A 25,204-nucleotide genomic window follows, 5' to 3' on the forward strand; every position below is an offset into this window, starting at 1 on the left:
TAAGTGAAATTTTAATAATATAATATTGCAACCTATATTTGGAATTTATATGTCCAAAATTATTGTATGACTTCATCCTCTTAAAAATAAACAAGTAGAAAAACTCAACCTGCATACTACTTGAATAAGTTCTTTATTGTTTTCGGACTTCCTCAGATTGACCTGTGGACACACTTCCCCAAACTCCTATAATTTTCTTTTCAGACCTTCTGTTCTTGAGTCATAGAAAAAATATTATATTATCTTGTTTCTTACTGAGATAATAAAGTAGAGGTTTTTAATTATGTAAGATTTTGTTTTCCCGAGCTCTTCAGGGTGTTCCACTATTTATATTCTATAGATACAGATCACACACACACACACACACACACACACACACACACACTTAAAATTCAGAGAGAGGATTCAAAGGATGAAGAACGTTTTTATTTTTGATTCAAAGGCTAATGTTATTTTTGTTTTAAAACTATCCTTAGTATTTCTATCAAAATAAATTCCATCCAACTTGATATTTGTAAACAAATATACCTTGAAAATTTCTTGCCCTTATTTATTGTTTATGTGGGTAGAGGAAGAATTTTTCTTTGTGAATAGAAGTTAAAAGGTAGCTGCCAGAGGATGTCTTTATGCATTTTCCAGTGTCTGGTATAGAATTAACTAGTGGGATTCTGCTCAAGTGAAATAGGAGTTTTTTTTTTTTTTTTTTTTTTTTTTAATCCTATCTCCTGCTTAGCATCTGCCTACATGATGGGTAGTTTTTGTTCTGGTTGCTCTTAGGTGGAATTTTTTCTTTGAGTAAAGGTAAGGCTTAGAAAGGTATACTCTATTCTTAGCTTCTTCTTGTCTTTTATATTAGGAAATTGTCCATTCCACTGAGCCTTACTATATTTTCTTTGAACATACAAGTAATAAAGCTGTTCAAGTTTGACTGAATGGATGACACATGACTCTGAAGCCCTGTAAGACACAAGAGTTCATTCTTTTGGTCAGTGCAGATTATGTCTCAAGAGACTTTGAGCAAATGGAAGTGGAGGATGAAGGTGAGTAAGGCAATGAAAAGCTATCTCCCATATACTTTCCAGCAATCCAAACTCTTGTATAGCAAGGTGAAAACCATGTATGTCAACAGTTATGTTCTTTAAATTATGATGATTCTGGCAGCAATAGTTACTATAGTTCTATAATACTTGTGTGAATTAATGACTATTTTTTACATTGCAGTGAAGTGTTAAATTTTGTTAAAAATCATTTATCAGTATTTTAACAGAAAATAGTGTAGGGTATTATAAAGGGATGTTAGCCTAATATCATCTTTATACAGAACTTAAATTATTATATTTAAAATTCTATAGTATGACTTTTTTTCTAGGAGAAAAGTACATGTAAACAACAAAGTACTATAAATAAAAATTAATAATAACCAACTTACACTGGAATACAGAGAATATACATAGTTGAAATATATAAAAGCCATAATGAATGCAGTATAAAATTTCAGCTTCCCTTTCACTAAGTGATTATCAAAGAGAAAATTGCTGTAATTTGTATGCTATGGACTCCCGGCAGGTCCTGCTGACTCAGTGACTGACTAACAAGTAGACTAATTTAAGTTTAATATATCTTCAGTTTACTCTTTATTAGTGGTGTGAAAGAGCATTAAAAAGGCCAAATGTCAGACAACAAGAGAGAATAATAATAATATCCTGATAATCTACTGAATTGGAGAAGTCTGAATGTCTGAGAAGCATATGTATTCAAGTTACCTCATTCGGAAAGAAAGCCACTCTCAGAGTTCAGATTTTAATCTAAATGTTTACCTTCATGTCTAGTAAGTAACTAAATCTAGGCAAGAAAACAAAATAATCATTCTATTTTAGCACACATTTCTTTGCTATTTATTTACTTAAAAGTCCAGAAAAATTGTATTACAATGGTGCATTTAAAGTATTGCAGATTAATTTTCAAATTATCATCATTCCTAAATGACCGTGTCATGATATATGAATGAGAAATCAAAATATAATTAGTCAGCTTGTAGAAAAACATGAAAATTATAAGATATGATTTTAATCTCTTTGTAAAAAAAGTCATAAACTATTAAATACAATGCGAAAATAATTTTAAATCTAGTAATATAAAAAAAGAAATTATTTCTAAGGCTTTTTAGTCTAAAGAAAGAAACCAGGAGACTTGTTTACACCTTTGTCTGTGAAATTCTAATGAGTAACGACAATAGCTTCTAGGCAGATGATTCAAGTCTGTTAAGAATGTTTGTGTCATACAGGTAAAAAGGAAAGAGAACAACCATAATTAGAAAGGCCATTCTGATCACTGGTTTGAAGATCAGCAATACTTCTCCGTTGGTCTTGGGATCAATGATTCCAAGACAGCTTAACTACTGAGACTACATGTGTTGTCAGACTAATTGGAGAAATTGGCATTGATGCAGTGAATGAGATTGAACTAGAGCAACTTTAAAATGTCAACACTATTGTAGAGGATTTGGATTAAAAAGAAAAAAAAAATCCCCCACATTAGATAAATTAGAACTATAACAATCCTATGGATGATACACCACCCATTACCGTACACAAAGGAATGAGCAGTATACAGGTTGTGGGATGTTGGTTGCATCAATTAATTTTTCTGAGATCTTGTTTACCTATTAAAAAGAGAGTATTTTTCTTTCAGGTTTGGAATAAAAATATTTTTCTTGATGATCTTCAAAATTATAAATCATTATTGAAGTGAAAAGTTTTTTACTACTTACAAAGGCCTTTGCCTTTGTAGTTATATGAGACATTCTAACTTCACTCCAAAAGATTTGCCCAAATCTTTTATACATGGATATAGTCCAATGTATATTACTGGATATCGTGGTTAATTTTTCAGAAGGTTATTAGATATGATTCTGGGCCTCTATTGAATAGTTTGAGAAAGGTAGAGATGAACACATTAAATATTTTTTAGTTACTTCAGGACTTCTCAGAGCATTTATATGCTAATGTGCTTTGAGACTTTTGAAGGGCATGTGAGACATAGAATCTGTTATATGTCAAATGTGTTTGACCACAGAATCTTTAATCATGGAATATTTTGAAGGATTAATGTGTAAATAACACTTTAGGATATGATGCTCTAGTTTTCAGATGCCCTTGTCTAGAGAAGCATCTGTATGGTTTTGCAAAGTTTGTGATGAGGGGCAAGGGTTAAGAAGATAGACTGCCTGGTTTCAAATCCTGACTCTTCCACTTACCATGTGACTTACTCACTCTTTAACCAGAGGCTAATGTTATGTTTATCTTGTTATGTTATATATATTATACATGTTATGATAAAGAAATAAAGTTCTCTGATATAGTGCCTGGTATAAAAATAAAAGTTAAGAGTTATTTTTAAATGAAATATAATACTTTAAAATAAAACCCTGGGTAAGTAGTGTGCTGATTTTATCAGTCGTGCATATATTTTTGGGAAAAACTAATAATACTTTTTGTCATGAGAATTACAATTTGTTTGTCCAGAGATCTTAAAACGTAGGTTTTGATTCTTCTATTTTCAAAGCTCATGTTGATTCCCTCGATTGTCATCATATTCAGAAACTCTACCCTTGAATTATCTTTTAGTAAGCTGTAAGCAAAATTTGACTAAAAGAAGTGATGTTTAAAAAACAGTGACTAAAGGGCATTTAAGTTCCAACCATCTGCTCTTAACTACTATGTCATACTCCCTTTACTGTTAAATCCTTTTGACATAAACAAATATTAACACAGAAGTTTTGAGTTTGTAGAGCAAACAGAATACAAAAGCAATAATTACAGAGGAAAAATTACTACATAGAATACCAAAATTCTTTCCATTATATACCAGTGACTAGCAAAAAATCCTAATTGAAAAAATATTTTTTGACAATAACCATTCTTATAGGTGTGAGGTGATATCTCACTGTGATTTTGATTTACATTCCCCTGATGTTGAGCATTTTTTTATATGCCTGTTGGACATTTGTATGTCTTCTTTGAAGAAATGTCTATTCTAGTCTTTTGTCCTTTTTTTAGTTGGGTTTTATTGAGTTGTAGGAGTTTTTTATATGTTTTAGGTATTAAGCACTTATCAGATATATGCATTGTAAATATTTCTCCCATTTCTTAGGTTGCCTTTTCACTCTGTTCGTTGTTTCCTTTGTTGTACAGAGCTTTTAAGTTTGATGTAGTCCCACTTGTTTATTTTGTTGCTTGTGCTTTTGGTGTCATATCTAAGAAATGTTTTTGACCAATGCCTATACTTTCTTCTAGAAGTTTTGCAGTTTTCAGTTTTATGTTTACATTTTTAATCTTTTCTTTTTTTTGAGTTGATTTTTGCAGACACCATAACGTATGTTTTATTCTTTCACATGTTTGATATCTTTTTTTCCCAACACCTTTTTTTGTTGTTTATTTTTGAACCTTTGTTGAAGATTAGTTGACTGTAAATGTGTGGGTTTGTTTCAAAAAACAAAAAATAACAAATTGACAATAATAATAAATTGAAGTATTTGTGCATTGCTATTGGGAATGGTGAATAGTATAGCTATATGGAAAATAATATGGAGCATTCTCAAAATATAAAAAAAATAGTACTATCATATGATCTAACAATCCAATTCTAGTTATGTATATATATATATATATAATAATTAAAATAAGTATCTCAAAGTGATATCTGCATTGCAGAATTATTTAGAAAAGTCAAGATATGGAAACAGTCTACATGTCCATCAATAGACTAATGGATAAGAAAATGCAGTATATACATACAATGAAACCTTATTCAGCCTTTAAAATGTAGAAGATTCTTTTATATGTTACAACATTGGTAAACCTGGGGGACATTATGTTAAGTGAAATAAACCAGTCACAGAAGGACAAGTACAGCATAATTCCTTTTACGTGACATTTAAAATAGTCAAACTCATAGAATTAGAGAGTAGAAAGGTGGTTTATAAGGATTCGGGAAGGGGGAAATTGGAGCTATTGTTCAACAGGTATAAAGTATCAATTATACAAAATGGAAAAGTTCTAAGATCTATTGTAAGACACTGCGTATAGTTAACAATACTGATTTGCTCACTTAAAATTTTTTGAGAGTAGATTTCACGTTAAGTATTCTTACCACAATAAAAGAAAAGTTACTATTTTTATTAACTTTTATAAACATGACTGGGAAAAATTGTGGCACAAACTAAGCTTGCCTCAATTTCCCCTATTAGATAACATAACTTTAGGCAATGAGAGAATCCCAACGTCATCACCATGACTCATCTTGCCTTCCTTAGGCAATGCATCCTACTGTAGAACTCTCAAATTTAACTTCTTCAGGCCCCAAGTTCTGCTAGATAATAAATTAATCCATGAATAATGAGTTCATGTGAAATAGGTGAAATAGGTACTCTATCATTATTGTTTAGGAAGTATCTTATTCAAATTGATGCTAATGGTAAAAATTCTAGGATTTTAAATCAATTTTTAAGATATGAAGTTTCTTTTGTCCTCTGTAATAATAGAGTGATTTGAATAGGTAAATACTATATGTCAGGTATGGGAAATATAGAGAAAAATAAGATGAATTTTAACAGTAGCTGCCTGCTGAATGGGGTACAGATGAAACAGAAAAAGAGGAGAATAAAGAGTCAATGAATACAGGTTGCATCCAAAAGCCTATTATTGTGATTATTTGATTAATGCAATTTCTCAATTTAGACAAAAAAAATTGTTTGACAAATTAAAATATTACAATCTTGGATTTTAAATGTATACGAATGGTTGCTAAAGAGACTATTTCCTTTGTGAAACAAAAATCTACTATCATTTAATTGAAAATGGTCATGTATGTAGCCTTTGTTTAAATTACTCATAACAGCCTGGATTATTAGATTATTATTCAATATATGGAGATAAAAAAATCTATCTCCTTTATTTATCTAATTATTCTATTTTTTGTGTTCTCAAGTAAAAAAGAAGTCTACTTCTGTCTCATGACAGCTCTTTACATTAGTCTACACTCTAATGTTGGGATCAATGATTCTAAGACAACTGGAACAGCGAGATGACAAATAATTAGAGAAATAGGTATTGGCACATTGAATACTGGTGAACTTGTGCAATAAGAAAATTAAGACTGAAATGATGGCTCCCCATCACCAAACAGTTCTCTTCCCTTTGCTAACTGACTCTAATTCCAACAACATTTATTTATATGACATAGTTGACGGTCCTCTCATATTCATGATCTGATTTCAGTATTTAGAGCACATAGATGTGGACAGTCTTATACAAAAGAGATGCATTAGATTACTTCCTTCAAGGTCATGTGAATCTTATTGTTTTATAATGTGATAACTAAGATAAATTTTTCATATGAACTATTTACCTACCTGGTTAATATATTTTGAAATTAGTAAACTCATTATTTCATACTAGATGGAAGTTATATTTGTTTAGGTTTATTTGTATAATTTTATTTCTCATTTCATATTAATTTTCTATTTGATAAAGATATTGTTAATATTATTACTTTTGTTTATGTCATTAGCTAATTTTACCAACTCAGTTTCATCCACAAATTATATTTTTTGTATTGTCATCTAAGTTAAACACATATTAAATATCATAGGACCCTTTGCCTCTTCTCCAGATTATTTACTCTAGCTTTCCCTCACTCTGAAAATCAGTTTTTAAAATTTTAATTATATAGATAGTTATAACTTCACCTATTTATTAAGTTTTTGTTATTCAATTATTTCCTCAAAGATAATATGAGTACTTGCCCAGTAATACAACAATAGTGTTATTTTCCTGAAATCTGAAACAAACTCTTGAAACATAAAATCAATCTGCTCTAAGGAATAGAGCAATGCAACATATGATAGAATAGACAGCTTTACCAAAAAAAAAAAAAAAAAAAAGATGAAAAATATGTTATGTTAGTGTAAACTGATTTCTTCAAATTTGTCTCTAGATCTCATCCTGTGATTTAACGTGCCTTATTCTACCATTGTTCTTGATATTTGGTTTATTAACCTTACCTGATCGAATTCCTCATTTTTTCCCCCTAACGTTATCAGATTTTGTTTTCTTCCTACTCCTGGTTCTTTAATTATGCCTACAGAGTCTATTCCATGATTTGTTTTCCATGATAGCCTTCTAGTAAAACTCTGTCCTTTAAACTGACTCAACTACAAAGTTATGCCTCACTTCTTGATTCTGACAATCTTTTCCTAAATTTGTTCTTGCTGAATTCTAAACCTTTATGCCTATTATTACATATGGTGTATACAAATTCTTACTTTGATATAATTAAAAAATGACTTTAAAATATTAAATTAAATAAATAAAAACTGGTGAAATTTCAGAATTTTTGATATTTTAAGCAGTAGTTGTTATAGGTAATTTGCAGCTAGAGCGATTATCCTAGTTAATGTGACAGCTGCCTTTGTCAGCATTGCTTGTTAAGATATTCTAGCCACACTCCTACCCATTACTGCCACATTCATCTGATTATTTTAATATTTTTTAGGAATTTTGAGACAGTTTGATAAAAGAAAGAGTGAGATCCAAAGGACTCTTGTCTGTGAATTATTCTGGAGCTAATAATTTATATTTAATCCACTCTGCTTATTCTCACAAACTAAGCCATAATATAAAAGTTATTTAGTTATGGTCTTTTATATATAGATATAAATTCAAGCCAATGAGCTATTCCAACAAGCATTTATGAGAACTATTAGATAACAAAGATAAGTATAAATTATTTTAGAACTCATTTAAAATAATGATTCATAAATTTTTATATTCATCAGAAAAATCTATGACACACATTAAAATATAAATTACTATGTGCCTCAAATAAAAATATTAAAAGGAATAAGACCTGTCAATCAGATTTTTAAGCTTTCAAGTAATATCAGATTACTACTCATGAAAATTTGTGTTTGAGACAATACAATTTTTTTTATTCAATATATGAAAACTAACATGCATTAAAAAGATAGAGTTGACAAAAGGAATTATTTCTTATAAAGAATTAGAAAGAGAAGAGAGCAAGCACATTGGGGGAGAACTTTAGTTACTATTAAAAAATTGGGATTAAGATATATTGTATGGACTCAAATAAACAATTTGAATACATTTTTGAGGCTGAAATAAAAATAATGAAAACTGATAACTTTTAGAGGTAAGTTTAATTTAATGAAGGGATAAAAATCTGAATATAAAGAGATTTATAAGAAGGATATTTATATGAATTACTTTAATTGTTTTTATGAAAATAGAAAATTAACTGCTAAACAATGACACAATCATTTTAAAGAAAAAGATACAAATGAATCATAACAAAAAAAGTCTTAACAAGTTGAGAACTCAACAATCTATCTTGTTCAACATTACCTTCTGCATTTACCTATTTGCTCCACTATATTTATCGCTGAAGATTTTCAAAAATCTGCTGAATACTACCCATAATAAGGATCCCATAACTTTCTGCAAAGAATAGGATTAAAGACATCTGATTTTTAGAAAGTTAATTTTTCATGTCCTCTGTTTCTCTTTAGACTTCATATAGATCATTTTTTACTTTAGTAGCATTCTGCATAGTATATTACTTTAAAAATTTTTTTCTTATATATTTCATTCAAAAAATGTCCTAAGAGTAAAAAAAGGAATATACTGCACACATCTTATCTTTGTACCTTAGCTTTTACTCTATCTAAAAATAGTTTTCATATTGTGTATAACAATTAGAGTCAGTCTTCATCTTAAAAGGTGTTCAATATTCTTTGTAACTTTGTGGTCTGAATGATTCTTTTGTTAAGTATATATTATTCTTAATTGTCAATATGTTTTGTGTTCATTTGGCAATTCTAATTTTTACTTTACCTTATTTTATTGAAATGAAAAATTCTTAAGTGTACATTGTCCAACTTAAGAAAAATTACTTCCTGTGTAACCAAATAGCCTATCAAGGTGTGAAATATTACCATTGTTCCAGAAAGTATCCTCACGTTCCTTCCAAATCAATCCCAATTTCAATCTCCCAGTGGTAGCCACTGCTCTGATATTTTTTACCCATTTTAAAACTTCATATAATAGAATTATACAATATACAGACTTTAGTAAGGCTATTACCATGTCATATTCCATTGCATTTTAATTGCAGTGGGTAGCTTTCACTGTAAGATTATATATACATAGAAATTTTATTAAAACTCATTACATTCCAATGCCAAGACTTTGCTTATTAAGGAAAAAAAAAAAAACTTTAAGAAACTGTTTGAATACAAAATATACTAAAACTATATCAGTGTCAGAAACAATATTTATAATAATATTTTTATTACATGGTAAAAATTATATTAAAAAGGTCAAATTTGAATTTCAAGTCAAGATTGCATGACATTTTATTTTCGGAGGTTTTTTTTTATTATGTGTACTTTTAATTATCAAGATATATTATAAAATCAATCTTTTTTCTCTATGGCAAACGACATTTAATGATAATGCCAATATTAAAATCCATGACCGTTTTGAGATTTAATTGAAATGTCATGAAATATATTTTCATTAGTATACATATGGTTATACAAAGGCTTTTAAAGTTTAATTGATAGCATTAATGGTGTTTTAAAGAGTTCCAATATATTAACTACTTGAAATAATGTTAACATATTGACTATTTCATTTTAATATATAAATTTATAATAAATATGAGCATTACTGGATGTTCTAGAATAAAGCTATGATATGAAAGGGTTACAGAGAGACACCACAAGTCACATATAGTACAAATATAAAATAAGCTTGATTGGGGAAAAACTTACATGAAATTTAAGTTAAAAAAATCACGATCTCAAAAAGTGAACCCAGAGCTCACACTTTAGGCCAGGTATAAATGGACCGAATCCATTATGGCCAATTTTTCAGTAGTGAAGCTCCCACTCTTATAATAATTACATATTTAATGGGTCAACCAGTAGGAAACAGCTAACATGTATTATAGATATGTAAAAATATAAGCTTTCTGGTTGAAAAGTTGGCCCCATAGAAAGGAAGAATTCCAACAACAGTTACTGCTATCGGCCCATTCTTGCATTACACTAACTGAGACCTACTGAGTCAGCTCTTTATTGACCTACTGAAAGAAGGGAGGAAATTAGCCACCAGGACAATCCTGAGCAATTTCTCTCTAATGCTTATAGAACTATCTCATTTTTTTTTTTCACTTTCATATCTCTTTCATTTCAGGTCATAGAGATAGTTGAGACATTTTCTGGGCTATGCGAATCAATAAGGTCTCACACAGCTGGATTAGGTTAGAAGTGCCATAGCCAACACTGTGAGGAAGTCAATTTATGACTTATTGCCTGGAAAAATTATAAAAGTTTGATTAGAACATTTTGTCCATATCCGTAATGAAAGAAGAGAGATATTTACCATCTCTCCCTGGTCTTATACTACTTCCCAGGGTTGGATGGCATACCCACTCATGGATGAGACAGACTGTTTCGGTTCCTTTTTCTGGAGTGATGAGTTACATAGAAACCCAATAATTATCTTTTTGTTGCTATGAATAACATCTAGAGGTGGAGTATGGTGGCTGTAGACTCATCTGCAGCAAAATCCGTGTCCTAGTTCATGTTTATCCTGGTGTCCACTATCTGAACAACATTAATTACCTATTTGTTGAGGTCAAAAAGGGCACTACGAAGAATGAAGATCGTTTTGGGACTTACTATTTCCTCTCACAGTCTCTTTATTTTCCTGACTCTTATGTTCATAAAAAAGTCAGCTCAGCATGTATGTTCTTATGTAACTTTAAATAGCTGACTAGAATAGAAGCAGCTGGCCCTATAGAGGTTATCATTGAGAAGGTTGGCTGAATAGAAATTGCATAAGTCAGAAATTTTTAATATTGGTCATTCTAATCATTTTTGATGGTTCCATTATTGTTATGAGTTATAACATGGATTTAATGGGCTACAGAAGAAATGAAGGCTAATGTGCTTAATTTGCTTTGTAAGTCCAGATGGTTTTCTCTAGATCTGTCACCTCATATAGGCATTTACAAGTGTAATATGAATACTAATTCATGAATAAATTGTCGCATGTATTGCCAGAGGACGGAAATCAAATACTTCAGCTATTCAGTACTAGGTAAACAAATAGTCCTACCCAGATAAACCATTAGTAATAGCTCCTCCCCTGAAACAAAAACTGAATAAAAATACATTTCAATCACTTTAAGAGAGTTATGTTTATATTGGTGGTTCTCAGCTGGGGGTGATTTTACTGCAAAGGACATGTGGTAATGTCTGGAGACATTTTCGATTTCCACAATTGACAGTGGTAGGGGATGCTATTAGTACTTGGTAAGTAGAGGCCAGGGATGCTACTAAACATACTACGCTGCCCATGAAAATCCCCCAAATAAATAATTATCTGATTCAAAATGTCAATAGTGCCAATGCTAAATAATCCCATCCTATCTTTAGGAGCAGTATTGGAAGAAAATGCAAGGGTTGCCTCACCTAAAAACAAAGTAAAAAATAAAAATAAAATAAAATAAAATGAGCAATAGACCATAAGTTAACTTTGGGTTAAAGAAGACAACACAAAGGAAATTTATAAAATGTTCAGAATTGAAAGTATATGAAAGTAAAACTAAGTTTTCTGGGAGCAGCTAAAGTACCTATATGTATTTCATTTTACGCTTTTTTAGAAAAAAAAGCATCACTATCTTCCCAAATGTAGAAATCCCTGTAACAGATTGCCTGAACTAGCACTTCACACTGTATTTGCGTTTATCCATTGTTTTGATGACTCATCACTGATGAGTTCAAGAGAATAAAGTTACAGAACAGTCCTTGTTAGTCGAATGCCAACTGATTTTGGTTTTCTTCAGAGAGTAACATAAGAAATAAAGCATTAGCAGTATCCAAGGCTACATACCAAGTGTCAGTCATTGTTATATTCTTTTGATGTCTGATTGTATAGGAGCAATGGAGCAACTTTTCTGTTGAAGGATTTATAGTCCTCAATAGGACTTTTACTGACCAGATAGGACTCTAAAATTTAAAACAACACTGCATAGAAATTCCTCTGATACTAAATTTTGTGTATGAAGACCTTTATTAATTTTCCAGAAATAAAATACCGAAAACGATAGAAATTTATTTTCTCACAGTTCTTGAAACTAGAAGTTTAAGGTCCAGGTATTAACAGGATTTTTTTTTTTTTCCCAAAAATAGGTTCCATGCCTTTTCCTTAGCTCATGGTGAGTTGGTGGCAATTTTTGATATTGCCTGACTTGTAGAAGCATTATATGTTCACCTTCACATGGTGTTATCTTTATCTGTGTCCAAATTTCCCACTTTTAAAGTGAGACCAGTCATCGTGTTTGGGTCTCTCTAATGACCTCATTTTAATTTGACTACCTCCAAAAGGCTCCATCTCTAAATAAGATCTCATTCTGAGGTACTGAGCATTAAGACTTCAATTTAGGAATTGCCTGGAAACACACTTCAACCCAGTGTAAGATCTATTCCATTGTCTTCTTCTGGGATGCAACAATATTAAAACTGTATAATATCAGTAAGGTTTATGAGTACAAACCACTTGGTGTCAAGAATTTTCCAACTTCTAAAGTAGACAAAAGCAGAGCTTGTAATGCCTATAGCTTAGCAATTGTATCTATGCAATTTTACACCTAGAATATTCATATAATTTTACTGTTTAACAAAAAAAGAGCAAGGATAATTTGGACACAGAAACAAACAGAGAACCATGTCAGCTCCAATATCTAGCAGGTTCAGAAATGTTTTGAGCAACCCCTACCTCCCTTGGAAGGAAGAGTAAGCTATTACTTAAACTGGTTCTCGTCTCTGCTTCATTTGTCCTGTTAGTTTTCCAAAGCCTGAGAGTTGGCTTATTTAATTTTTGCCCCAAAAGAGCAACCAAATTCAACTGGGTTTTTATAACAGACTTTCTGCTTGGTTGTACTTTGAGTCATATGTTAACTCTGCTAGTCCCTTGATCTTATCATTCCCCCAACCATCAATCCGAAAGCAGATTTTTCACAGGCTTCAAACTGTCTGGTCTTTATTTCTACCCAGGATTTTCCTTCAGTAGTAAATGTACTTTTCATTCAATAATCTACATGCTTTAGAGACATTGCTTGCTTTAAATTTCTTATGCTACTTCAAATTGCCTCTTGTTTAGCAGTTTTGGTGACCACCGGATTACTCTGCTGCAGGCTCATCATTCTTAGAGTCTGGAGCAAAGCTTTCTCAGGCTTTGTTTGTCCTGAGATAGCACACCTTGAGGCTACTATTCTTGCTCTGGGACTACCAACTATCATACCTATCAGGCCCACTACAGCATTTGGAACAGCTATCTCAGTGGTCATTCTGGAAGATGCTGAGCTAGAACACTTCATACCTATCTTACTCACTTGGAAACTGACAGAGCTCAGCCACAAGCATTCCTTATGACCCGCCCCCCATCCCCCGCTCCTAGAACATAGTTATTCACTATGGTGTGGTGCATGTGGGTTGGATACACATTATTTTCAAAGCCAACAGCATTAATATAACCAGAATATATCTTTTTACGGTCATTACCTATTCTATATAGTAGTTATGGATACATACTATGTTATGGACTGAAGGTTTATCTTCCTCAAAAATTCATGTGTTGAAATCCTGACCTTCCAATGTGCTGGCATTAGGAAGTGGAGACTTTGGAGTGATTAGGTCATGATGGTGGATCCCTCATGAATGAGATTAGTGCTCTTACAAAAGAGACACAGAGAGCTCTCTCATTTTTCCAACATGTGAGGATCCTGCAAGAAGATGGTTGTCTGTGAACCAGGAAGCAGATTCTCGCTAGACATCAAACTACTGGAGACTTTATTTTAGACTTCCCAGTTTGTAGAACTGTGAGAACTATTTATTGTTTAAGAAGCTCGGTCTATGGTGTTTTTGTTATAGCAGTCCAAATGGACATCACACACGACTAATGTCATATGTGCTGACATAAAATAAGATTTACTACTGAGAAAAAAATTACTAGTAGAGAGGTAATCTACCAAACTTATACTATTGTACAGTTTATTACAGACATAGATAGACTGCCTACATTAAGGTCAACTTTTCAGTTAAGGAGAATCATTTCCCATAATTCTCACTTTATTTGTAGGGATAGTGGATGAAAAAACTCTGTGATTAAACAACCATCCAAGCTTTCTAGTAGAGGAGAGAGCTTTATCTTTTTATGAATGAATGAATGAATGAATGAATGATTTAATTGATTGGTGGAAAAACAGCCCCTGGTATTAGCAGCTGGAATCAACCTGTTCTATTGAGCTAACTCTGAACCAGTTGAGCCAATTTTCTACTAAGTTACTAAAATGTTTGTGTGTGTATGCAAATAAGGGGGTGGAAAATGAGCTTTCTCTTCTCAAAAAACTACACAACTAACATATATTAAGAATAATGACAAATGTTATCAATGTATATCTGTTATACATCTTTAAGGAAGAAACTTCTGTATCACCACTAATATGATACTGTTGAACAATCTCTTGTCCCATAAAAATTAAGCCATTTTACTTAACTGTATGCCAAATAGTTTTGCTTCCAGAATAATGGAATATCATGGCTGAATTCAATTTAACCAGATAGTGACACTCTTTCTGTTATAATAGTCTAATTGTCTAGAGCAGCATTAGAATAGGCAAGTGGGCTTTAAAGAGATGTAGGATAATAGCTTCTAAGTGTCCTCTTGTCACCTCAAATTGGCCAAAAAAAACAAGATAAGAAATAAAAAATAAGATATATTGGAAACACTAGAAGAATTTAGAACATTTTGGAAATATCCATTCCCTTAGAGTAATCAATGGTCCTTCATGTTACATAAGTATATTTATCAATTAACAAAGCACATGTTCTATATCAATCCACTAGGTATATTCTTCAGGAGATTCTTCATATTTCTCAAATACAATAATTTTTATCATGTGAAGTATGTTTGAATATTATTTATTTACCTATTTAAAAAGTTAAGTTAAACCATTTTATGTTAATCCATTTAATGATAACAAGTGTTTATTTTTTAAAAAATTATCATATATCATATTAAACACTGAAGCATTTGTATGTACAAAACTAAAGCTATTTCCTGGGAAGAAGTCTGTAGTTAGAGTCAGGCTGTGTAATGTCAAAGCTCTAAATTAAACATGACAGCTTCCTATTGACTTATCTGTCTCTTCCTCTAACTATAGATATTTATATACTAATGCCCATGAAATAAAATCTGAAGCTTTGCACTAGCAATACATTCTTGGATACCTTTCTCCACCTGATATGAATAGTTATTTTCTAATGTTTTCTTGTGTTTTTAAAATGTCATTGTTCTATCCAAAGAAGATCTTGTATTGGATTTCCATTAAATTATAACTGGTGATACATAATGAAAACATTCTCTCATTTATTTTCATATTCAAGACTATTTCCCACCTGTTCTCATATTTACGTTCCATTGTACCTTGTATATCCCTCAGGCTCCATGAATCATCTCCGCTTGTTCTTTTGTGGACACTGTGTTATGTAACATTTCTTTAGTGTAGTCAGTCAGGCCTCTCCCCAGGTGGTTATTTATTTATTTTTTCTACTGGGAAAACATGAATATATGTTATTTGTTTGGAGATAAGTGTTTATTTTACTTCTGTACATACCTCTAGCTCTGACTCAGAATTTTTAGTCACTTTCTTGAATCACATCTAGAAAATGTGATTAGAAATAAATAAAAATACTCTTTAGAATCAATAATATTTCTACCTCAGATACTACTGTACATATTTAGGAGACTTTAATGCCTTAATCTTACTAATACATAGAAGATTTATCATTTCATGTATAATGTGATCCTGAAAAACTCCTTACACATGCACACTCTCTAAATTTTTAAAAATTTTATTGTGTTTTCCAAGTATATCTTCATCTGACCTCTGATTCATTTGTATATATTTATCTTTGGCTTGGCTAGTTAAACAACCGAGCAGATTATAAAAACATTTACACAAAAGACTGTGACTTCACAATACAAAATCAAAGCATTCCTGCAATTGCTTTCACATAATGAGTCGAATTGAGAGAGTGCTTACTGTCCTTCCTAATTCTGTGTGCACTTTCCTTTGTTACCTATTACTGCTTGTTTTTACTGTCCATGCTGATTCTTTCCAATCATATGTTGGAAGTTCTAGGATAGCAGTTAAAAAGACATATTTTTTTTCTTTGTTTTTAGAAGTTAGAAACTGGGCTTCAGATGATGATGAAAATAGAATATTAGGTCTAATGTATATAGTTCGGGAGCTCAGGTTTACTGAGGATATGGTATAGGACATAACGAATCTTGACTATAGTCCTGTATAGGAGAGAGTTTGGAGAGAAAGTTCAAAATTTACCACCCAGATTTCTAGAGGTGAATCCTGTCTCATACCTTGCTGAATAAAATAATGTCTTTTTAAGCCTTGCTTTCAACGTAGGGGGTTGATATGGTTACTTTAGTAAATCACATAAATCTCTCTTCTCTGGATAAAGTATGTCAGGAAGGTTAAGGATATCATTTTTAGTGTTTCTTGAAAAAGTAGTTTTATCCTAACCCAGGACAGTGGCCATAATAATGGGTTTCCCAAAATCCGTTCATTACAAGGAGCCAATATATTTCTACAAATGCCTCATTTTTAAAACATTGGGTAATTAGTTGACTAAGGGAATGTGAATATGTTATTTAGCATCCTTTTTTTTTTTTTTTTTTTTTTTTTTTTTTTTTTTTTTTACAAATAGCCTATGGCCTCCTAGGTCTAACTTTGGTGGAAAATTATAAGGATACAACATCAGCTGGAGCTGCAGATATGATTTTTATCCAGAATAACACCAGATGGTTTACTTCTGGTCACTCAGAAACACCATCTCCTTGGAAAGATATAAGGTGGCATTTCTTAATTGTGTATGTTTCTGTCAAAGGGAATTATAACCCAAAGATTACTCTGAAAGTCTAGTTTCATGTAGAATGAATTACTGTGTCTATATCTCTAGAGGGGCCTCTGAAATGACCTTTGGCCAAAGAATATAAAGCAGAGGAGAATTCAACTTTCAGTGTTGAGCTATACCATTTTTTACTCATACTACCATTTTTTTTTTATTGAATTATAACCTGAAATGAGTAGAGACAAAATTTTATACATATTCAGTATAGACATGTATTAGAAAATAATGATAACTGAGAATATTATACCAATGATGTGGGCCATATTTTCATTTCTTAAAGGCCTTTTTTACTAAAATACTTTGAAATTTTTCTCCTATCATATACCTGTCCTGAATTCTAAATATCTATAGTAATTGTAAAATCTTTATTCTGTAGAATTGAAGTAATTATAAAATATTAACAATTTTTTAAACATGATTGTCAAGAAAACAATAAATTTTTATTATTAGGAATTTTTATAGTTTGCAGAATTCTTAGGTTCTATGCTTTTTTTCCCCCATTGCCTTCTTGATATTTTGGCAATCTCAATGCTTGTTAACATTATCAACAGAGAATGGAGAGAAATAATACAACCCTCAAATTCATCAATTTTCTATGTTCCTACATCGGACAGACATTTCTTAAAAAAAAAAAAAAAAGGGCCGAAATAAATAGCAGGACTTTACTTACCTTGGGCATAGAGAACCATGTAGAAGAATGCTGGCATGATACTCAGTGTTGACATAAGAAACATGCAAACTTGTGGAGAATTTTTGTAAGAGTTTATTTAAGCCAAACTGACGGCATATTCCAAGGAGCAAGATCTCAAATACTCCAGAGAATAACAGTTTTGCAGTTTCTTTTATGCATTTGGAATTAAGGAGAGAAAATAAGGAAGATTGGAGAAAGCAAGACAGGTTTGGATTATAGGATAGTTAACAAGATCATATGCTCTCTTTAGAGTTAATACCCCCTTTGAAGAATATTACACCTGGAATTTCAAGTGTGTATTAACCTAGATGCACAAGAACAATAAACAAGGCTGGCTTAAAACCTTTCACTAAAGAAGTTATAGGCCTGGGGAGTGACTACTCACCATGACCTTCCCAGGTAGGAATTTATGATCACAACCACCCTGTGAGGTTACTGTTTATAGAACCCATTTTTTTTCATCCACAATATGAAAGATGATGAGGATCCAAGTAAGGGGCTGACAGTAGAATTAGAAGAAATTTATTCCAGATACAATTAAGGAGCCAAATACGAAGATTTCTAGAGCGTTTAAAGAAAGAATGAGGGTTATAGTTCAGATTTTTAATATTGATTAATGTATAAATAAAAATGTGATTAATAGAGACCAAGTCTAGAGCTAGAAACTCTGAGTTGGATACTGGGAGAAAGTTAAAATTAATTCACTCAATTTTGGATTTGAGTTTGGGATACCAACTGAATGTCTTGAAAAATAGTTTCCCATTCCTGAATTATTCTCAATAGGTGGGGATTGAAGAAAAAGTCACAACACACTATTCAATTGATCTTTTGACCTAAACATTGATCATTTCACCCAGGTTACATTAAAAATGTTACCAGAAAATGAATCATCAAAATATCATAATTAATGTCTTTCTCAAATACAGTTACAATGACTTCTAATATCACTCCATTCACAAGAAGATGCTAAAATCATTGTTCATTTGTCTACATGTATTTCCCCAAATAGATCATTACAGAAATAAAAGCTTTTTTTAAAATTTTTAAATAAAAGATACTACTCAGAACTAGAAGACAGGAAAATATGGATAGAAAGTGGATACTCTCTGATTTCCGCATCTGCTTCAGCCTGTCTTTTTTATCACATACAGAGAGGTACAATGTTTTTCTCTTTTCAAATAGTTATAACTTAAGATTTTATATATTGATCCTACAATTAATAAAAAAGGTAACAATATATTACTATCAGCAAATTTTGAAAATTTTCCGCCTTTAAATATTTTCATTATTTTGGATAAAATTACAAGTGATAGAACAAAGGCTCTTTACTAGACATTGTAAACACTGGTTTTAATTATAATATTAAATAATTGATTAGCTTTCTTTTTTGGTTTGTGTCTGCATGCATGTTCACGTGCATGCATGTGTGTGTGTGTGTGTGTGTGTGTGTGTGTGAGAGCATGCATGGTTTTATGTCAGAAACATGTTTTTCCACACTATTTTTCATAAGAAGGCCCTGGAAGCCTCAACTGGTTTTCATAACTTAGTGGTAGAGCATAACTTGACCCAAGGAAGCTCTTAGCTAGGTCTTACCCTTAAGAGAACTAGTAGCATCAATATTACTGTAAACTTGTTGTAAGTGTAGAATTGTAGACCCACCCTGAACTGCTGAAGAAACTACATTTTAACAAGATTCTCAAATGATATGGGTGCACAGTAAAGTTTGAGAATTTTATTTTAAGCCAAGGCACTATATGAATCAGGAATACCTCTATGTGACAAATTCTGTGAGAAATTAAATGCTGATGCCTTTTGTGTTAATTTTTTAAATACCTGCCCACATGAGATTTAAAAAAGAGGCCTGGCATCAAAAAAGAGCTAATGTATTTTGTCTTATAGTTGAAGTTGAGACATGTGCTCATCCATACCCTGCTGCATCCAATTCCGAACTACATTTCATGGGTTTGTAGTTTCCTTTTTCATCTGTATAGAGAATGAACAACTTTGATGTTTTTTATGACAAATAAAATTAAAGTGTAATGAAGGGTTGTACAATGGGTTATTATTTGTTAATATATTCATACTGGGGTTTTGAAGATTTGAAGTCACTGCCAAGGCCTTGTAAATTTCTTGATGTTCTTAGAACTCTATGAATGCAAAGCAATAGTAGTAATTAGCTTTAGACTTGGGAGTAGTTTGAGCTAAAAGAAAAAGAAGAAAATGTTAATAATTTCAAAGTATTTTATGTGTATGTGCGAGTAGTCTTTAGAAAGAAACAAATATTTTAGTATTTGTATACTATAAAAACATGCTCAGTGCTAATTTAAATGTATGACAGATTCATTGTGGTATAAATTAAGTTTTAAAAAACTGATCACTATTCATTAAGGTAATTAGAATGCATTATGTAATCTGTTCAGTAGACATGTAAGAGGCAATATTATCATTACAGATAGTTTACTCATTATGTCCTACACTGAAAACTCATTAATAAAAAATTTTATTTTTCATTCATTGACAGCAATTGTGCATAACTTCTGAATGATTCATAAATATATATCAACAGAACTCTTTTTCGATAAATATTGTCTATATTATGAGCTCAAACCTTTTAAAAATATTTTTATGAATATATATCATCAGAAATTTTTAAATTAGAGAAGTGAATAGATTATACAATTCTGGTTTATTGACTAGAGATTTTCTACTATTATGTACCTTCATCATTTTTCTCCTCTTTCTTATATGCAAACACTGCTTGGCCTGAAAAAAAAAAATATTTCTAGCATTTATTCTTTCATAGACAACACCTAGGATAAGGAATTCCAATTACTTGGTTATATTATGTAGGAATATGTGTCTCTTTAATGCATGGGTAAGAGAAAAATATTACAGTGTATATATTATTAGAAAACCTATTGCATTGATGTTATTTATAGATCTTGGAAGAGTAACATATTGATTAGAGTAGGAAAGAAAGTCTTGAATTAGCTTTATCATTGCAATTGTACCACTTTGTAATCATGCTTAAACAGCATATATTACAAAAATAATTAAGTACACCAATATGTCAGATTGTTTGGGGTACAAGTTTTGCTTATTTACAACAGTAAATTCTGTTTACTGCCCAGATAAGGTTGCTGCAATTTGTATGTTTAGAAGATGAAGGGTTCTTCTTCTGACTAAATTTTTCTCTCCATGTAACTCTAGCTTACATTATTTATTCTCAAACATTTTCTCTTAAACATATTTCCTTTCTTTTTTGGTTATAAATGTAGTAAGGAAAACAAAGCATTTAAAAAGCCAAGAGCAAAAAGAAATTCCTATTAAGGAGAAATCTAGTTGTTTTTTTTAAGACATTCTAGAATTCAGAAATATAAAAGTAAACTCCCCAGAGGCAATTGTAATGGAAGGAGAGGTACTAGAAATGGTATAATGAGTAAGGAATTAGGAATCTGATTAAAGTGAAGAAGCATGCCCAGAATGAAGGAATGGAGCAGAATAAACTCGCTACACAAAGTGCATTATGTTACGGTATTAATCAGTTCTAATATAAGTGTGATTTGTAGACCGTCTGTATCAGCTCCGGCTGCCTGTTAAAAATGTGGAATCTTGAGACTCATTCTCAAATTTACTAAAAAAGAATTTCTTCCAGTAAGGTCCAGGAATCTGTGTTTTAACAAGCTTTCCAGGTGATGCATATTCAATTTCTAGAAGTGTTGTACTAAACTCTAAACACTTCAGGGTTGTTCACCATTGGTACCCACCACTTGCCACATAGTAGACAATCAGTGAATATTTCTTGAAAGAATTCCAGAGAAAGAATGGATCACTGTGGCATGAAAACAAGACATTCATAGTAAATAAAAAGTGAAAATTTTACTCTAGGCTACTGCAGCCCTGTATTATTATATATTCACCTTCCCTATAGTTTCTTGCACTAATAATTTATTATACAGTGTGACCATAAAGTCTGGAAACAGGTAGGTTTTTTTTTTTCTCAGATTGACCTTGTGCTTGATGGCACCATGGAGATTTATTCATATTTCCTTACATTAGGAATATCCTGTACACTCTGCACCTGAGACAGAGCTTATATTGTGTCGCTCAGTGTAACACTAGAGACATACTGTCTCCACCAGCTTAACGATGGTACTTCTTTCGTCATTCAGCCATGCTGCTCCATTTAGTCCATTCCATTCATACTCTTATACACCTTTAATTCTTTTTCAAAATGTCATTTGCCATTTTTATAATAGTTAACTATCCACGCCAAGGAGTCTAGTAAAGAAAAGAGATTGAAAATAATTGTAATAGTTACCTTAAATGTTTTAAAGCATCATTTTAAGTTATTTTTAATTGCTGTTTCACATAAAGAAGGCAATGATTATCCATACCATGGGGAAAAGGGAGACTATGAATAATTGAAATACATGGCTAATTATTGTCCACTGGTACTGTTACCTCTTATGCTACCATGCATTAGATTTTTAACACTCAGGAAACATTGACTATTCTGTTTTAGCTCTTACTTTTGTCAGTCTTTAGTATAAATATTGACCACAAGAGGGATAATTCAAATTTGGGGAACGAAGAAGAGGAAATAGTAGCAAAAGAAAAGGACAGTTTCCTCAAATTTTATAGTCAACTCCTAACTAAGTTCAAAGCTTGCTTTATAAGCATGCATGCATTCATCCATTTCTAAGAATTATGTATATTAAATTGTTATTGGTGCTGTATTCAGAGCTGAAGAGCAGGTAGAGTCAAGTACATTTACTTAGGGCATGCATTCTCAGCAGGGGTAATAGAGCACCCAAGGGAGCAAAAACTGGTTTTTGAGAAACAAAAGAAACCAAAAGTCTTACTTTTTTTATGTGTAAAACACAGGTATACATGCTGTACACAAACAGAAATGTATCATCTGTGGCATTAAAATTTCATGTGGAGTGATTAGAAAACACAAATATTTATAAAGGCTTCATTGGAGGGTGATAATGAAAAAGAAGTTTGAGAAATGCTGACTCAAAGGAAGGCTAAACACAGTAATAACAGTTGCAATTCCAGATTTTCTTATTGTTGGGGAATGGAGCTTCTGGATGACGACTTGTTTGGAAATGGGATAGGGTTGAAGAGTGATTGTAGATTTAGACAACGTTGCTTTGCCTGTATAATCCAATCCCCTTGAATGCAGGCGGGATCTGTGACTATGATGTATATGTATCCCATGATTAGATTACATGGTAAGGGTGAAAGAATTGTGCAAATGAAACTAAATTCCTAAATCAGTTGACTTTGTGCTACTCAAAAAAGGGATTATGCTCAGTGTGCCTTCTGTAATCAGGTGAGGTCATTTAAATAGGGTGAAGTATCAGAGACATCCTCTTGGCCATCCTGAAGAAAGCATATGACCATTTTGTGAACTGCCTAGGAAAAGAAATGACCTCAGGAGCTGAGGGCCTCAGCCTAACAATGGCAAGGAAATGCATTTTGCCAACATCTGCGTTAAGTTTGGAAGGACTGTGAGCTTCAGATAAGAACTGCAGCCCTAGCTGACACCTAGATTGTGGTCTTCTGAGACCACAGAGAACTGCCTAGACATTAACCCAGAGAAACTGCCAGAAAATAAATGGGTGTTTTGTAAGTTGCTAAATTTGAAACAAAGTCATAGAAAACTAATACATGCTCTAAGTACATAATTTTTATTTAGATTTGTGTGATTGGATAGATATTTAGAGGTTGGTATGGATAATAAACCTACCTGCCACACCCGTGCTACCACTGACAAAAAAGATTTTTTTAAATTAATTTATTTAAATTAGTTTCAAGTATATAGTACATTGGTTAGATATCTATATAGTTCATAAAACAATCAATCCCCTTAATTGCTCCTTCTCTCCTCTGGCTCTCCACCTAGCCATTACATTAATGCTTACTGCATTCCCTATGTTCTGCTCCCCATCCCCTTAACCATCTATCAATTACTAATTCATACTTCTTTAACCCTTCATCCCATTCTCCCAGCTCCCCAACTCTCCTCCCCTCTGTCCAATAATTGTCCACTATATTTGTGAGTATGTTTTTCATTAGTTTGTTCTTTTTGTTCCCTAGATTCCGTATATAAATGAAATCATATGGCATTTATCTTTCTCTGTCTGACTTATTTCTCTCAGCATAATAACCACTAGGTCCAAACGCAAATGGTAGGATTTTATCGTTTTTAACAGTTGAGTAATATTCTACTGTATAAAGAAGTTTTAATTAAAAAAACACACTGAGTGAGAAGCGAAGTGCTAAAGTTAATCATCCTTTCTAAGTTTCGCCTAGGATGAACTTTTTTCTGATACCGATGTTAAATGGATTATTTATTTATTTCTTTATCTATCTATCTATCTATCTATTTATTTATTTCTGTGAAGCAACCCTTGGTCTACCTCACAGATTGCAAGGACCTTGTTAGCTTACAATCCCTTATTTTTATTTATTTATTTTTTTTACACCTACAACACCTGTCTTCCTAGGCGGTCTCCCATCCAAGTACTAACCAGGCCCGACCCTGCTTAGCTTCTGAGATCAGATGGGATCGGGCTTGTTCAGGGTGGCATGGCAGTAGCTAAATGAATTTTTTAAATTGTGAAAACTCATAGGATACTTGTTAAAAAATATGTATGTTTACATATACATCAATTTGTCTTTCAACCTAAGGTAGATATTATTAAGTACACTTGAGAGTGAGAAACGGCATTTACACAACCAATCTGAGTAAGCTGAGATGAGATGGTGCTTTTGTAGTGGATCAGAAACTAGAACCTAGATCTTCTAGGCAACTAGAACTTTTTCTCCTACACTATCCTACTTCTTTCCCATTCTCGAAATTTATTTATCCGTTTAGAATCCAACCTTCATCTGATTTACAATGCTGCTTACCAAAAAAATTGTACTTTTTGTGAAGTAAAGAAGAAAAATATTTTTTTTTATTGTAAAGGCAGATAAAAGTGCATGACTGGAATAAATATATACGGCTATGTTTAGTACCTTTATTTTATGATAAATTCTATTCTCTTAAAATTTCCCTATCCATGATATATTGTATGTTTAAATGGAAAACTGACATATCCTACTGTAGTGCCTCCTTCACAAGATAAAAAATTCATTTTCTATTCAGTTTCAGATCTGTAACGAGATTATTTATTAAAAAGTTCTATGCTAGGGAGATTGTCTCTTCCTAAAAGTTACAAAGAAACTAGAAAATATTTGAACTCTCCTCTGATATATAGAGAAGCCCCATATTCTGTGTATGGTATTATCCATTTACTTATGAATATTTCATAAATTCCTTCACCAAAGATTACAATGACCTATTTTTCTCAAAGATTATGTGTCTATACAGCCTTAATTTCTAAATTTCATATTATACTTCATACAGTTTATATTCA

At 31.8% G+C, this 25,204-nt stretch overlaps 1 pseudogene; it reads right to left on the bottom strand.

Moving 5' to 3' along the window:
- Positions 1-24,265: 24,265 nt before the first annotated feature.
- On the bottom strand, positions 24,266-24,383 carry LOC118602419 (annotated as a pseudogene).
- Between the last annotated feature and the right edge of the window lie 821 nt (positions 24,384-25,204).

The sequence above is a fragment of the Rousettus aegyptiacus genome, unplaced genomic scaffold (assembly GCF_014176215.1).
Source record: "Rousettus aegyptiacus isolate mRouAeg1 unplaced genomic scaffold, mRouAeg1.p scaffold_m13_p_4, whole genome shotgun sequence".
In the NCBI taxonomy this organism is placed as follows: Eukaryota; Metazoa; Chordata; class Mammalia; order Chiroptera; family Pteropodidae; genus Rousettus; species Rousettus aegyptiacus.